General features: G+C 41.6%; 1 protein-coding gene across 1 annotated transcript in view; it reads left to right on the top strand.

Moving 5' to 3' along the window:
- Nucleotides 1-7,692, top strand: part of IRS1 (insulin receptor substrate 1) — a 63,778-nt gene extending 56,086 nt beyond the window's left edge. The window contains exon 2 of the mRNA XM_045867852.3: nucleotides 3,152-7,692. The gene's annotated coding sequence lies outside the window, so the exon portion shown is untranslated. The remainder of the gene's footprint in view (nucleotides 1-3,151) is intronic.
- The last annotated feature ends 8,945 nt before the right edge of the window (nucleotides 7,693-16,637 follow it).

The following is a 16,637-nucleotide window of genomic DNA, read 5'->3' as shown; positions in this document are numbered from 1 at the left end:
CATGCGGGCCTTTCTTCGAGTGCAGTTGTGGCCTTCTTGACCGTTGTGTAGAGGCGGGAATAAAGGCAAAGGAACGTTAGCCCCATGAACATTACCCTAAAGTCTGTCTATAATGTCCTCAGAGTTCATTTCCAGCAGAGCAATTGTGAACAGCTATGTTTTGGGAACTTTAGTTTTGGGGTTCTTTGGATTTAGATAATACCTCGCTGGGAACCATTACCCGGCTTAATCGGACCCTTTATTCACCATATTTGGCTCCCAGAGCTTTTTGGCCATTTCCACAGATCAAATGTGCCCTCAAAGGGCCGAGACCGGCTGCTATAGAGACTGTTCAAAAGAATATGCCCAAGGCTGAGAAGGCAGGGAACTTGAGAAAGCATTCCAAAAATGCTTCCAACGATGGCTGCTTGCTTGAAATACGTGTGCAGACCCCAAAGAGGCTGCAGGAAAGGACAGTTCTCACTCAGGGATGTCTGTTAAAAATCCGTATCATTTACCCAGGAGCTACATTTTCTGTACACACACACACACACACACACACACACACACACACACCCTGGAACAAAGATAAACAGATGTGAACTTCAGACTTTCGCTTGAAATTGTTCCCGGCCTCTGTTGCCTGCTGAGCACCTCTGTGCCCATCCCCTGCCTGTCAGCATAACCTCCCTCTTTCCCACTTGCTCACTTTTTCAGAGATCCCCAAGCTAATGCCACCAGTAGGTAGCGTTAGGGGCTGAGACATGTGTTGATCAGGATTTACGATAAAGGGCTTTGAAAAGTAGTATGCTGAGACTTTACAGGGAAAGTTTATGGTGCCATTGGTAGATCCTTTTGTTTCCTGCTCTTTGAACTTAAATACTTGTGGGAAATTACAGGGAGGGGTTCAGAGTGGCCCAGAGCAATAGATTTCAGCATCTGGCAAAGCCAGAGGGTTTTCCCTCCCCAGAGAGGCCCCCAATCTCTGCCCCTCTGCATCCATGCGGGGTTGGCACGTGTGAGGACAAAACTGGATAGTTTGTTCCTGTGCTGAGCTGTGCATTCAGCCATTCTGGATGAGAGCCAGCTATAAAATGAAAAGCATACCGTGTGCCCTTCGCCTGCCCCACACCTCCCCCCCCCATTTTCTATAAATGAGCAGTTTGTTTGTTTATCTCAAGCCCTTTAATAAAGTGTGGACTTCCCACTTCATCTTGGGCCCAGAGCTATGAAGCTGTGTGAAGCTCTGTCTAGATATTCTTGTAGGAACATTCTGATAGATTGCAGTGTGAGTTCAGGAAAAACTTGAAAGTAAGTAAGAGATCTGGAGATCAGTCTTCAGGGTTTTTGAAGGGATGGGTTTTCTTTTCACTTGTAGGAACCACACAAAGTAAGTCCTGTTTCTCTGGCAATCAGAGGGATAAAGCCTGGAGTCATTTTTTGTTTTTACATTGGTGTCTCCATGGGAAGTCTTTATTTGTCTATAGAAAAACAGACTGTTCACCTGTCATTTAGGGGCGGAGTTAATACGAAAACAACAACAGAAATCTCATAAAAGTAGAGTCCATGTTTAGTAAATTTCAGCTTACCTGAAAGCCAAATGGTGAATGTTGACTGGTCCCAGCTAATACTCTCCTTCAAGGGAAGAGAGAGAAAAACAGTTATGTTGATCAGCATACACATTGTATGGATTGTAGACTCTGTTCCTTTTCTTGGAGCTGACATGGATTAGTACTGCTACATCTGGACATATCCTGAAACATGTCCTGGTTGTCCCTAGACTTAGAAAAAGATACCTTAGCCTTTCATTCGGGTTTCTCCACCATCTGTCCCACCTACATTTGCAGATTTACCTCTTTCGACCCCTTTTCACATACCTTGGGATCCAACACAATGCATCCTTCTCCATTTGGCCTGCCGTGGCCATACCCTTCCCCGGTCTTGTTTTATCATGTGCTATCAGTGGGACCTGTGCTTTGTCCCTTTGATTTGTTCCACTCATATTTAGTGAGTCCTTACTGTGTGCCAGGCCCTGTGTGAGGCTCTGGGGACACAGCCCTGAAGCAGCAAAGATACGATCCCGTTTCCACATCCCCAAACTATTCCTTTTCTTCCAGGCCTAGCCAGACGTGTCAGGTACTTCCTTTCTCTTCCCAGCTAGAAGCATTCTTTACCTCCCTCCATGCAGCTAGAGCTTCTTTCCTGTGCATCTGCCATGGGATTTACCCCCTTTTTCTTTTGCATTCTTTCTATTTATGAATGGAGCTTACCTTCCTCCCTAAATTTTCTAGAAAGCAGGGCCTGTAGCACAGTTCAGCTTTATATCCCCCCATAGTATTTAATGCAACCAGTTATCCATTCAGCAATATTTACTATCTACTCAGCGCCATTCTATAAGCATTGATATGTATAGATAACAAAAATGTGGGCTTCAGAAGGCCTATCTAGTATTAATACTGGAGAGCAAAAGAGGGCTTATGAGGTTGAACAAGGGGTCTCCTCTCTGGAAGGGCATGGGTAATGCCCCATGAGGTCTGCCTTCTGGACTTGCATAGAAGCAATGTGCTTCTGCCAGAATAGCATTTCTATTAGATCTAAATCAGAATCCCTTTCTTTTTTTAATTTAATGATTCATGATGCCTGTTTCACTTGGGTCTCCTTCTACATCTAAGATCCTCATGTCGAGCCATGTCACATTAAAAACTGACTTCAGATTTTGTGATGTTAGGCCCCACAACTTCAAATTCTAAAATCTGCAGTTGACTTTGAACCAAAAGAAGATGAAGCATAGCCTAACTGTAACCTGCTTACCATATTTTATAGTACTTTAACACAATAACTATAATTCACATTTTTGTTTGGACCCTCAGAACATTGAAGTATTTTGTGTTTTTGTGTTACTAAACTCTGAAACCTCCAAATCCCATTGATCTGTTGACTGATTTAATATTGACTATTTTGAGTTTGTATTTGCTTTAGACGCTTGCATTTTGAAAGGGGGGAAAAGTTAAATACAGTTTGTTGATTTTATTTAAGTACACAGTACTGTTCGTGCCTGTGACTTCTGCCTATCCGATACCGCCTCCTTTTTAAAGAAAAACCCTTAAAAACTGATACAACGTGTGTTTTGCGATATGCCCGTGGTGACAAATCCTTTCGTTTTCCTTTTCAGAATGAAGACCTGAATGACCTCAGCAAATCCTCCCTTTCCTCATGGGTACCCAGACTCTGAATATTTCATGATTCACAACCAGGACCTCACATCTTCCTCCTCAGTAGATGGTACGATGCATCCATTTCAGTTTGTTTACTTTCTACAATCCTCAGGAGCTCCTTGACTGAACTGCACGTACTATATTGTGCCAAGCAAAAAAGCACTGTGACACCAGAACTATGAGTCTGCATAAACTTCATCTTCAACCTTAAGGACTTAGCTGGCCACGTGAGCTGATGGGCCCACCACCATGCCACAAGAGAATGGGTTTACTCTCATTGCATTTACAAGATCCATTTCATCTGCTGCTGAAACTGTGTATGACAAAGCATCGTTGTAAATTATTTCATACAAAACTGTTCGCGTTGGGTGGAGAGAGTATTAAATATTTAACATAGGTTTTGATTTATATGTGTAATTTTTTTTAATTAAAATGTAACTTTTCTTACAGTACATCTCTTTTTTGGATGTGGAACTGAGGTATACAATGTTCTGTTGTAAAGAGTGGAGCAAATACTTAAAACAAGGCTAACAAGAGTAGACTAGGGTACGATCCTTGTTTTAAGATTGTAATTCAGAAAAATAATATAATAAGAATCATAGTGCCATTAGATGGTTCTCAGTTGTATAGTTATATTTGCGGATACTATCTCTTGTAATATAGCCCTGATGTTGAGCTGAGATCCTTACAAGAATTGATCTTAATTTTGTATTTTTCCTGTAAGGCAATAGGCCATGTTAATTAAACTGAAGAAGGATATATTCTCCTGGGTATTTTCAAGTGTCAGCTTAAAATTGGCCATTGAATGGAAGCAAAATTACAAGCAAAGGAAATCAAAGTCTTCCATTGTATATACTGTAAAGAGGAGGAGACTTGGGTGATCCCTTTAAATCAAAAGCTCTCTTTGGAATGAACAATGTGGGTGTTTGTAAATTCTGGAAATTTATTTCTATTCATAATAAACTAGAGACTGTCGATCTTTTCTTCTCCCCCTCCCCCCACTTCTGTAAGTTTCCTGCTACCATTTTTTTTTCCGTGCACACGTTAGGATATTTTATTTCTGGCATTTCTCGAGAAAGGTGGTAAGACAAGTGAGTGCTTGTCTTTGACTTCTAACCAGAAGTTAAAATTCCAGAAAAATGGTTTTTATCATAACCAGGGCTATGTGTCACTTTCCACAGGACCCTTATCTCTTATTTTCTGAGACCATCCCATGTTACATGATTTAACCGAATGTAAGTGGTTCCATTTGCCCTGGTGGGTACTGGCCTATTAGCGATTAGTTAATAAAACCCAGTGTACAGAGAGTATGTCAAAGCATAATGACCGGCTCCTGAAACATCTAGCCAGCAGTGAAGATGTTAATCGTCCTCTTGTTTGGAAAGCACACACATCTTGGAATTTTTCCTTGTGAAAAAGAAAAGGCCGTGGACGTACTTAAAGATACTGCCTACGGTGTTTTTAATCTTTTTTGCCAGGAAACTTCCTAAAGGTTAAGTGAATTAATGCCCAGGTCAGGCTCCCTCAGAGTCCATGTAAACTATCAGAAGTTCCCAGCCCTGCTGTGGAGAGGAGCAACATTTCATTTCTCTGATGGGTTGAGCTCCCCGGGTCAGGGAGGGGCTACAAGGAAGGGACAAGGTTGGGGGCCATTGCAGGGGCTGCTGCCCATCGTCCAGCTGGTCGGGGGGGACCCCTACTCAACTCAACAGGGAGTGGAGATAAATGGAACCCCTCATGCTGCTGAGGCCTGTGTTACTGTTAATTCAACCGGACGGCATGGACCTCACAGACTGTTGTGCGACGTTCATTGTTGCAGATTCTAATCATTTGCATGCTCATCAATTTCTAAGATGAATAGGTCTGTAGTCATAAGAATCCATTGTTTTCAAGGAACTTGCTGAATTACATCATTTCCTATGAGGCGAGAACACTACCGATTTTAAAAATCTGCTATGAATATTTTTTTTTTACACTTTTATAAAAACGACTTTCTTGGTCAAACCAATTTAAATTTTTGCAAGTATTCTGACTACTACTCCTGCTAATGTAGGAAGAAAGCAAACTGTCCTGCTTTCTTCCAATGAGGGCATAAGTAGTTACAGAGACATCAATGAACAAAGTCAGCCCTGACTGTTTTCCTGTAAAGCTGGTTATTATTTCTCAAGGAAACTATACTTTGAATATGTGTTACCGACATACCTCTGCACATAGAGTATCAACATGTTTTGGGTGAGAACAGAAACGAACAGACTGGAAAAGCCATTTCTTGGTTAATTTCTCTGATGTTTGTTGAGTCAAATAGCATAAAGGTAGAAATTCTTATTTAATAAGCTGCTTCTAGTGGTCCCTGAGCTGGGTTTGGTGGTGGTATCAGACTTCACCAATTTAAAACTGGAAGTTGCTGGTATTTAAGACAAAAACGCATGCTCTGCCTACAGAGGGGTTGACCTTGAGCAACATCAGCTGCTAAAATCCTTGTGTTCAGTTCCTGTTGAAAACTGGCTTTTATCCATTTCCAAGTATTTGTAGGCCAGCCAAGGAATTACATTAACGGGGCTTCTCGTAGCCTCTGGTTAACCTATAAGTTAGTGGCTTTTTCCTCATGAGACCAACCTTTTACAGTGTTCTTTCTTAGAGACCTAGACAGAGTTTTAAAATTCTCCTTTGTGGAAAGAACAAATATAGTTCATGACTTTGATGATCTCTTCATTCTGGGCAAAAAAAAAAAAAAAAAAAAAAAAAAAAAAGGGTCCTAGAACCAGCTAGAAGTGAAGAGAATCCATTAATGATCAACCACCTGGGTCAATAATGACAATTCAGTACCGATGTTACGTTTGTGGCTATTTCTTGCTAACTTTCAAAGGTCAGGGACTCTTAACTAATCTAGGTTGACTGCAAAAATGGATTTACTAAAAATCATCTAGCCAAAAGTAGAGATTTTTAACCTTTATTTTCCCCTATTGTCTCCTGTCTTTTAAATTTGAGACATTTAAAGTACTAGGAAACAATTTTACTATACTGTAAGGAACAGTATTGCACAATACTGAAGCCCTGTTTTGTTCAGTCTTGCATCCTGAATGCAATATGCCAGGTAGTTGAAAACTTTAATTTTATTTGCTGCAGGTGGTTTAAAAATGGGAGGGGAGCACATCATCCACTGACAGTAGAGCCATGACAAATGGGAAGTGCTCCGAGTGCTTTGGCGGAGCTCTGTGGGGTCAGTCCATCACGCAAAGAGGCCCTGAAACCAGAGACACTGTGGGAATTAAGACCTTGACTGGGGAGAGACAGGAGGACCCTTTGGAAGGCATGCGAAGGAGAGTGGATGGAAGCCAAACATGAAATCGCTTCTTTGCAATGACTTGACGGGGGAGTTAGTGTTCCTAGGACATCGTGTGTACCTAGGAGGTAATGCTGCATTCATAAAGGCTGCTGAAAAACTTTAGGAGAAGAAGCATGCACTTCTTGGGAGGTGAGGAAATATGGCCTTGCCATACTAAGAGAAAGACCTCCAGTCTTGTGAGCTTAGTTTTGGAGAGACTTTGGTGCCTTTGATCATCTCCAGAGTCAAGCCAGATAAGATCTTGGAGTTCCCACCACAGCTCTGTCCATCCATCTTCTAAGCATGGGTAGAGAATGTGTGGGTCGGATGGCATGTTGGGTTTCCCAATGCTTGTAACCAGAGCATCCAGTTAGGTGCTGAGAGGAGGTAGAAAGATCGTGAAGGTGTTTGACCCTATTCTTAAGGAATTTACCAGTAATAAAGAGCTTATAATCAGCTAATAAGATTAGAAAACATGACTGAGCTGGAGAGTTGTCTTCCTTTCATCATTTGTTGATGACTTGGCATTTGTGATGTATACACCAGGAGCTCTGGTGTTCTAGATCCTTGCCATTCACCTGGCATTTAAATCTCTCTTTGCTTATGTTCATTTCCCCAGCGTTAACCAATATGCGCGTGATAGGACAAATTCAGTAAACAGGAAAACTTGTCTGTATTTGTATAGGCATCTTTAGTGCTGTTCTGTTTTTGTTTTTGTTTTGTTTGTTGATCTTAGAGCTTTGCTATTGGCTTAAGAATGTAGTTCCCGGAACAATTTTTCTTACAAAGTTCTTTCCTTGACACCTCTTGGCTGCAGGGTGGGCCAGATTAAATACATATATATTTTTTCATTTAATGTATGTGCAGTTTGGTTTATCATCTTCAGATGGTGGTGCTGCCAATGGTGCTACTTCATCTGTGTACAGAAGGACCAATGCATGGTCTGTGTTGCTACCAAAACATTTATTGTATATACGTGTAGAACATATGTATTATGTATATATGTAATGGGTACCAGGCCAGGTATATACTTTTTATTTAGAAGTGTTTCACTTTTCCGCGTTTTCTTTATAGTGTTATGCTTATTTTCAATTTTTTTTTTCCCCCTGATTCTGTCTGGTACTTAGAACTGTAGTGTCTTCATCGTTAATTAAAGAAAACTGTCTAAATGAATTCACGGATGTGAATGCTAGTGATCCTTAATGTTTTTGGTTTGGGACATGAAACAGAAACTGCCAATTAAAAGTTGCTGGGGCATTTGGGTAAGAGTGGTGGACGCTATTTAACATACTTCAATTAATAAATGATTTTGGAACAGAGAGGTTTGCCTCACACTATCCCTCTTCAGTTGGCTTTCAGTGGCCAAGAGGATAAAGAAATAGACATCTGGAAAGATTTTAAGCTGCTTTTGTTGGTAGTGGTAAAATGGGAAGAGGGAGTGGGGAGCAAAACTCCATCCTCCTCGGGATGGAAAGTTAGATGTTCTGTTGATAGGCCCTTTAACAGCCTTGTCAAAACCTTCAGTTGCACATGGATTCCCCCAAGAGGTTGTTCAAATGCAGATTGCCATTGAGGGTTTGTGCGCAGGGGGCCAAGTCCAGAGGTGCTGATTCACTTTGGGGTGAGGTCTGGGCATCGGTCGTGGATATGGGCTGGGCTGCTGCTTTTTACGCTCTCCAGACTAGTACAGGGTCAGGGCTGAAAACCACTGTGGAGAAGGGCTGCCCAAACTTGTTGGATTACTAGAGTCACTTAGAAATGCTGATTCCCTGGAGCTGTCTAGGAATGTGTGTTTAAAAGGCAACTCATGGTGGGCGAGTTGGGAAAGCCCAATTTCTGTGCCAGCAGAACCTTTTGGATTGTTTCACCACTAGAAGGGATAGGACACCGATGGTTTTTGAAAATAATAAGCCACCTTGCCAATATAGAAACAGCCAACTCCCCCACCTTCTCCCAACTGAGCTTTCTTGCTCGAACAATTTAAATAGATGATTGGTGTGTCTTACATTGTTAGGGCAAACTCAAATTATTGAACATTGTGGAAACAGATTGAAGATTAATTTTTTTAATTTCATTTTTTTAATAAGCATGCTTCTCCACTGAGAGTAAGAAGCTTAAGTTTTCTTACTTGGCACACCAGGCTAGAGGGGTCTTCCCTCTGCCCAGCGTTGTAAATGATATCTTCATTGTTCCCAGGGGGCACAGAACATGATTGAATAAATGCTTGAAGTCATTATTTCATCTTCACTGTCTATTAACTGTGTCCATTTACTTTTAAAAGAAAAACAATGACCACAACTGATTTTTCCCTCCCAGTGGTATCACATAGCAAACATCACTCTAATCTCTATTGAAATCATACGCAGACATCAACTATTTAGCGGTAATTGAAGGAAGTCTAGTTGGAACGGAATCGGTGGTGCAATTTATAGCCTAATTGTCTTATTGCCTTCTGCACGTATACAAAAACAAAGTATATCAAGTAAACCATCAATAAAGGGCCTGCGAGAATTAATAATCGAGAATTTGGGATTATCTCTCTGGTTCTGCTACAAATAGTGTCATTTATTCTGCATTCATCATAGGTTAGCTACCAGGATTCACATCAATTCTCTCACTTCTTCCTTCCAGTAACCCAGAGGTAGGTACTGTCTTTATCCCTCTTTCCCAGATGTGCAAGCAGAGGTAGGAAGGGGCGTGTCTATGTCACCATCTCCGATGCAACAGAGCAGCCTCTCCAGTGAGGATGGCTTGACAGCCGAGTCTGTATTTTCATCGGCGCCGCTACAAGTCTCTGGGTTCCGAGTACTTAAACAAAAAATAAGTTCTGTACACAAAAAGCATTTATCACTCCAGCTGCCTTGTGTCATGAATTTGCTGAGCAAGTATGATCTCACAGGAGCCCAAAAGTGAAGCTCTGTCCAACCTACAACTTTCACCCTACAAAGTAACAGGGCCTCATTAGGTTTGTTTCCAGTCTTTATCTTTATGCCTAGCTTAGTTTATTTGTATCAGAAATCTCTTTCTGATTCCCTATTGTTTTTCTCAATAAGTACCCTCCTTTGCAGCAACAGAATAGAAATACTCGGCTTTATTTTAGGAACAAGGGCAGCAGGTGAAATGTGAAAGCCACATAAAACCCAAACCCCTGCGTATTTAGGCATTAGGTTTTATGTATTAACTCTGTAAACAGAAGTAAATCAGAGCTTCTTAAAATCTCTGTTAGAGATATGGATGATCAGATAAATGACCATGATTGGCCAGAGGGAAACACGTAAGGAGGTGGATGCCTGAGTCTCAACTGAACTGAAGAACGAGACCTTACCTGAAGTGAAAGAATGGTGGGAGCACCTCCAGTCCAGGAATTCCCTCTCTGGTAGGCCCTGCAGGGGAGGAAAGAGTTTTCCTCCACTTTTGAGGTCCCTGAAAATTAAACTGACCAAGACAGATTGACAGGAGGAGAGCATCCAAATATATTCAGTCTAAGTTTTGCATAACATGGGTGCTTTCCTAAGGAATGAAGACCCAAAGAAACAGCTAGATGAGGATGTTTAGGCTTGGTTTGATGAAAAGTGCGCAATTGTGGAGGAAGGCAAAAGGTTAAGGAGTCTGAGGCTATGGTAGTAAACAGGGAAACAGCAAAGCCTGTTAATTCTGATTCTTCTCAGACACCCCTTTGTCTTCAGAGATAAGTACGCTCTTTTCCTGTGGGTGTTGGGCAGGCACCACTCACATGAGGGTGTCATGACCTGTTTCACAGGAGAATGTCAGAATGATCTTCCTGCTTCTGCTGTTTTCTTAAATTTCTTCAGCTTAAAATATATAATATGTCAAGGTGTCCTATTTTGGGGTAGCATGTCCTGAACCTCATCAATCCACAGTGCTTCTCAAAGCTTGGACTATACATGAACTACACAGAATTTCCTGAAGAGCTGATACCAAATAGATTTTAACACAGACCTCATGAGACTGTATTAGTAATCAGTTGTTTCCCCACATCTCTCCAGGGTTATTTTATACACTGACCTTAGAGGAACGTGTTGTTGATGTTCACTAGGCATTATCCTTTCTGATCTCTTCTGTGTGTATATTGCTCCAAATCTCAAGCATCATGAGCTTAGCTGTAAATGTGGAGATCCTCACTGTGTCTGGAAAAAGCATTCTATAAAGTAAGAAATTAGTAAAATTGGCCTAAATTTAGGTAGGAAATAGCATAAAAATAAAGGCATTAAGTAAACTTGCACTTACAGTATTATACAGCATTATCCTGAGTCTATGGAACAAAATCCTAAATGAAACAAAATATCCTAAAATATTAAGAAGTGGTATGTCTGATGGCATTATAGATGATTTTAATTTTAGCTTTTCTATTTTTCCGTAAGTTTTTACAATGATCATGTCTTACTTTCATAATGCAAAACAAAACAAAATATTATTTAAAAAACACAAAGGGGATTTGATGGGAATCTCAGTGAATCCCCACATGTCTATATTACATCACACCATGCCATGATCAGTCAATCAGGGGTCAGACAACTGTGGCCTGTAAGCCAAATCCAGCCAGCTGCCTGTTTTTGTAAATAAAGTTTTATTGGAACACAGTCATGCTCATTCGTTTATGTATTGCGTGTAACACTATCACAGCAGAGTTGAGTAGTTGGGACCAAGACCAAATGGCCTCTCAAATAAAATACTATCTGGCCTTTAAAGGAAATGTTTGCTGACCCCTATGCCTGATGTTTTTCAAGAGAGATATTTGGGATGAGGCAAAGTTTTGGGCACTGGGATTCTGGAATTCTCCCCAATGTGCTGAAAGAGTGTCATGAAGCTCTGCAGCCACCAATATATTGCTGTTGGACAGAGTTTATGATCAAATTTATCAGAGTTTATTAGTCCCTGTACAGTTGGTCACTGAGCTACCTAAAGGACTTCTTTAAACTTCATTTACAAATCCTGAAATACTTTTATAGTTAGGCATGTAGAGTTGAATCAGAGTAAATCTAGGATAATACTTTTTTCTTGGTACTTCTAGATTAACAGCCAAAAAAAGGGGAGGCGGGTAGAAACCAATTACAGGTTGTGCTTTTCTGAAGAGGGTTGGATTTCCTCAAGAAATTCCAAATGGAGTTCAAAGTAGATTTTAGTATCCTCAACCAATCGGAGAGACAACAAACAGGCACCCTTTTCCAGTCTCCTTTTCTAACTTGTCATCAGCTGCCATGCTGAGAATTGAAATCAGTGCCTGGCATGAATTCCAGTCAGGAAGATAATACCTGGTAACCTACAAGACAAAGATAAGAGATTTCAGGATTATTGGATTAAAAAAGAAAAAGAGCCATTGTCATAACTTGAGTCATTAGCTAGGAAGGCAATTCCTTGGGTATTTTTAAAATTATTATAGAGTATTAATATTTTATTCATTCATCACACCCACAATAATATTGAGGAACTATTCTATGCTGTGTGTGAGAGATACCCTCATAATGACACAGTTCTTGCCTCCTTGGAGCTCCCACTGCAAGTAATCTCAGATCTGGACCACTTGTTTTACGTATAAGGAAATTGTATTTTAGTCCCACTCTCATTGACTGTGACTTTATTTTAAAATTGAATTTATACCAGGTTGACTAAGTGGATTCCTTAATGCCCCCCACTCCTGGTGAGTTTTGGGGGGTTCTTCCAGGGGCCCAGTATGCAGTGTGTGAAGCTGGTGCACAGATTTGAGAAGTCATGACTTTCAAAGAGACCAGAAAGCATCCTAGAATCACAAAGTGTTGCTGCTGGGCAGAGTCCTTTACCTGTTGTCTGCTGCAACTTCTTATTCTCAAGTAAAGTCAAGAAACTAAGGTCCCATGAGTTCACAACTTCCCCTGGATCAGATACAGTGAAAACCCAAGTAACCCCCCAGCTCACCTTTACTGAGCATTTTGCTACGTGCCTGTCTGGTCATGGATCAGCTCATGTGCCCGTGTAACCTTTCATCCCAAAGGCTTGTAGATATTATATAAAACACCATTTTATTTTATTTTATTTTTTTTAAAGATTTTATTTATTTATTTGAGAGAGAGAATGAGAGAGAGAGAGCACATGAGAGGGGGGAGGGTCAGAGGGAGAAGCAGACTCCCTGCTGAGTAGGGAGCCTGATGCGGGACTCGATCCCGGGACTCCAGGATCATGACCTGAGCCGAAGGCAGTCGCTTAACCAACTGAGCCACCCAGGCACCCTAAAACACCATTTTAGAGAGAAAAAAAAAATCAAAGGCCTAGAGAAGAACTTGTCTAAGGTCACTCAGTGGGTAATTGTAGAGCTGGAAGCCCAACTCAGTTCCAGTGAAGTCCAGAGCTTTGTTTTTAAAGTGTAATAATTGAAAGACATGGAAACAACAAAAATCCATGTTCCTTGAAAACCTGTGAGGGTATCTCTCACACACAGCATAGAATTTATATAGAGTTTACATTTATGACCCTAGGTTGTCAGAAAATGCCATGTGGGAAGTTCCTGATATACAGTTCAATACTCCAGACACAACCTGTACCCCTCCCCGAGTCCCTCACCCCCATGTCCAACTTTCTCTAGTGCTTTTGAGGGTTTCTGGTTAAGTCAGGATGAAAGTGTTACTTGGGGGCGCCTGGGTGGCTCAGTTGGTTAAGCGACTGCCTTCGGCTCAGGTCAAGATCCTGGAGTCCCTGGATCGAGTCCCACATCGGGCTCCCTGCTCAGTGGGGAGTCTGCTTCTCCCTCTGACCCTCCCCACTCTCATGTGCTCTCTCTCATTCTCTCTCTCTCAAATAAATAAGTAAAATCTTTAAAAAAAAAAAAGGAAAGTGTTACTTGGATGTCTCTTATTAGTTTCTTAAAACTTGATTCTTAATTAAGTAATTTTCCTCACCAGGTTAAATGCAGCTTCAAATTTGCTTGTCACAGAAGTTGGCAGCCAAAAGCACACACACATGCACACCACACACACACACACACACACACCCCAATTCAGGGAGGAAATGTTAATGAGGCATCTAAAACAGCCAACTTATTTTTTCTATCAGCAGCATGTTTCTGGTTTAAATTTGAATTGTTCATTTAATTTTACACCCCTCGCTCATCCCCACCACACACCAACTTTTCCAGTTAGCAGGGACCCATGCCCCATATGTGAACAAAAGTGTAGACTTCTGAATCTGGCTTACTTCATCTGTTGAAAAATAAAATGAGTTTGGCTGAGCTGAACAAACTTCTCCCTGAATCAAGTAACTCTACTATTTGTGTTTGCTGAAATATTTGACAGACGGGAATCTGATTTGGGGGAGGGGATTTCTTTTAATGGCTGTGTGACTACTTCAGTTGTCTTTGCCTTGCCACTACCTGTGTGACTTTGGGCAAAGCTCTTCTCTCTGGCCTTCCACTTCTTTGTTTATAAAATATGAGGGCTACTTAATCGTAACCTGGGGTTCAGAAACTTGTCAACACGAAAATCTGAAGCAATGTTTTTCACAGGCTTGTCAGTGTTCATCCCCTCCCCGCCGGGAGGTTGGGGAGAAGGGACTGTGATTTCTAGTGGATTCACGAAAGATTCAGAGCAGAGAGATAGTTTCTTGGAATCACAGAATTTTACAATTTTTATGATGCCCTGGCAAATGGTATAGAATTAGGGACTGGCCTAGGTCAAAAATATTAGGTCAGCAAAGTTTGTCTCTAGAGCTTTCTCTCTTCAATTGTACACATTGGTTGAGGTGGGGTACTGCCCTTCGCCAAATATTTTCATGAGGTCCAGGGTATTTCTGGAGTGGAGAAAACACATGTGATAAACTATTTTTTTTCCAGAGGTATATGACATCAATGTATTAGCTCCCAGGGCATTTGGCTCAAAAAAGAAAACATACCCAGAAGGAAGAGAACACTTTGGCAAACAGAAAGTAATTGCTAATGGTGGGATTTTAGGTATCCATGTGGGGTTTAATAGGGGGTATTTAGTTTAGTTGAAGCAGATTTAATACTTTATAGGCACTGAGCCTTGAAAAGGAGTATGATGAGGCGATCCCTTTCTTCTACATGAAATTAAAATAAAACTTTACTTTGACAATGACATACTTGCTAAATTAATGATAACCTCACTTTCTAGATTTTCAGAATCATTCCAATTCTGAGTAAGTTCATCAAAGCTAAACTTTTTCTCTCCTTTGTTTTTGGGGTGTGGGAGTCCTTGCCTGGCTGGTGCTCTCAACTCTTTTCCGGGTTCAACACCCTTGGCTTTACATCCCTGAGGTCATCTTAGTAGGTGACCACCTACGCCACCCATTCGTGAAGTTGGCTCGGACCCACGCAATGATGAACCTTGCTTAATTGTTGGCAGAAAAAGAACTGAAGCAGGAAAAGAATGAAAGAATTTCCTTCTGGCAGACAAACAACTCCTACTTGTTGCTACTAATGGGAAGTCTATTTTTACTCTTCCGTGCCCTAGCAAAGGAGTTGATCTTCATGACACAAAGAAACCCTCAGCCAAAAATTGAAAAAGAGCATTTCTCTTTGGAAATTACAAACTCAAAATAGGAAACCACACTATGGTATTCCAAGTAATGGAATGCCCACCATGTGCATTCCATACAAATGTTGAGCCTCCAATGAAAACATTACCAACTATCAAAGATTTTCAACAAAGATGACCACACAGTTGAAATCTGCCATTTAATTTTTCCTTTTGCGGTCACGGAGAGATAAGTTTTTATTCTAGGAAAGGGTTGGAAAGTGTTGGAATTAAACAGTTCTAGGCCAACCAGGAAATCCTGTTTACTAGCTAAGAGACCATGAGAAAATTGCTTAGCTTCTCAGAGCTATAGTTTTACCATGTATAAAGTGGGGATGATGTTATTTACTCTGCAAAGGTTTGGTACGCATTATAGGTCCTCCCGCCATACCCAGCGCATCTGGAATCATGCTTTGCCCGTAGTTGGCACCCTATGCATGCAGACCCTGGATGGTAATTTTGATTCTAAATATTTTCATGACTTTTGGACGATAGCTCTTCCTTTGTGCCAAAGCGGTTTGGTCTATCTTTTTATTTCTGTAACTTTTAAAGGGCCTTAGACACAAGGCGTCTACCTTGCCTGGTCTTTATTCTGTATTTCTGGCGAAAAAGGCCCGTGCTCCAGGGAAAGTTGATGACGGAGCCCCAGGTGGAATTTTGTGATCTCCGTGTGGTTTCTTAGAAATGCACTCGTGCAGCTTTCTGAGTGCAAGACTGGTACCCATGAGGAACCTGGGCATTAAGAACAACAAATACGTTAGCTGGTTCTACCTCTCATTCCAGCTACTGCATTATTCTCCTCAAGGTAGGAGCCGGGACGGGACACTTGCCTCCCATCCAGGCACCGTAACCTTTCCGTTGGATTCAGCTAGGGTCCCTGGGTCTCATCCTCTCACACTCCCTGCTCATCCAAACACTGCTCTTCTGGTCTTACTGCAGCACTTTTTTGAGGATGCTTGTCTATAACAAATGCCCCCTGCACCATTTGGCCTCTGGGGTTGGCCAGGCTTGAGTCCAACTCTTTTCATATTTAAGATCAAACTTTATGAAGAAAAAATATTGAAGAGGAAGCTGTCGTTTCTGCTTCATTTATAGGGTAGGTTCTCCCCGTCACAGGGCTCTTAGAGAGGGGGGCGTCCGGGGGACCCCAAGAGGGTAGGTTCAGCCACCCCACGCTGTGGAGGGAGGCTTCTGCCCAAGACAAAGAAGCCTGGCAGCCCTGAGCAGGCCCTGCCTCTGGCCAATGTCCTCTCATCCTGTTTCATGCCTTCTCCTGCCTTTCATTTCTCTTTCCCTCCATTTTAGGGCCGGGCCAACCTCACACGGCATTATTTTTAGTTCTCACATGGGAACACTGACTTGTCTCTCTCCTGCTTTCTTTTTCCCTCCTTACCAAGGATCTGCGATTGTTTTTCTGCTGTGCGTTCAGGGGCTCGGGAACATCATGTGCTTACGTTTAACCCCTTGCATTTCCCCGAGGTGCTTCGTTCAGTTGCTCATGAACTTTTAATTTTTTCCAGGCTTGTGTGTTTTGTCCAGACTGCAGCTTTTCTGGAGCTTGGCTGGCCTCTTTGTTTTGGGGAAGCTTATTGCTTCACA

Source organism: Mirounga angustirostris, unplaced genomic scaffold (assembly GCF_029215605.1).
Source record: "Mirounga angustirostris isolate CCGP_5_RB_7025 unplaced genomic scaffold, mMirAng1.0.hap1 SCAF_3, whole genome shotgun sequence".
Classification (NCBI taxonomy): Eukaryota; Metazoa; Chordata; class Mammalia; order Carnivora; family Phocidae; genus Mirounga; species Mirounga angustirostris.
Note: the sequence above shows the minus strand (reverse complement) of the source record. Positions and strands in the feature narration are given on the sequence as shown.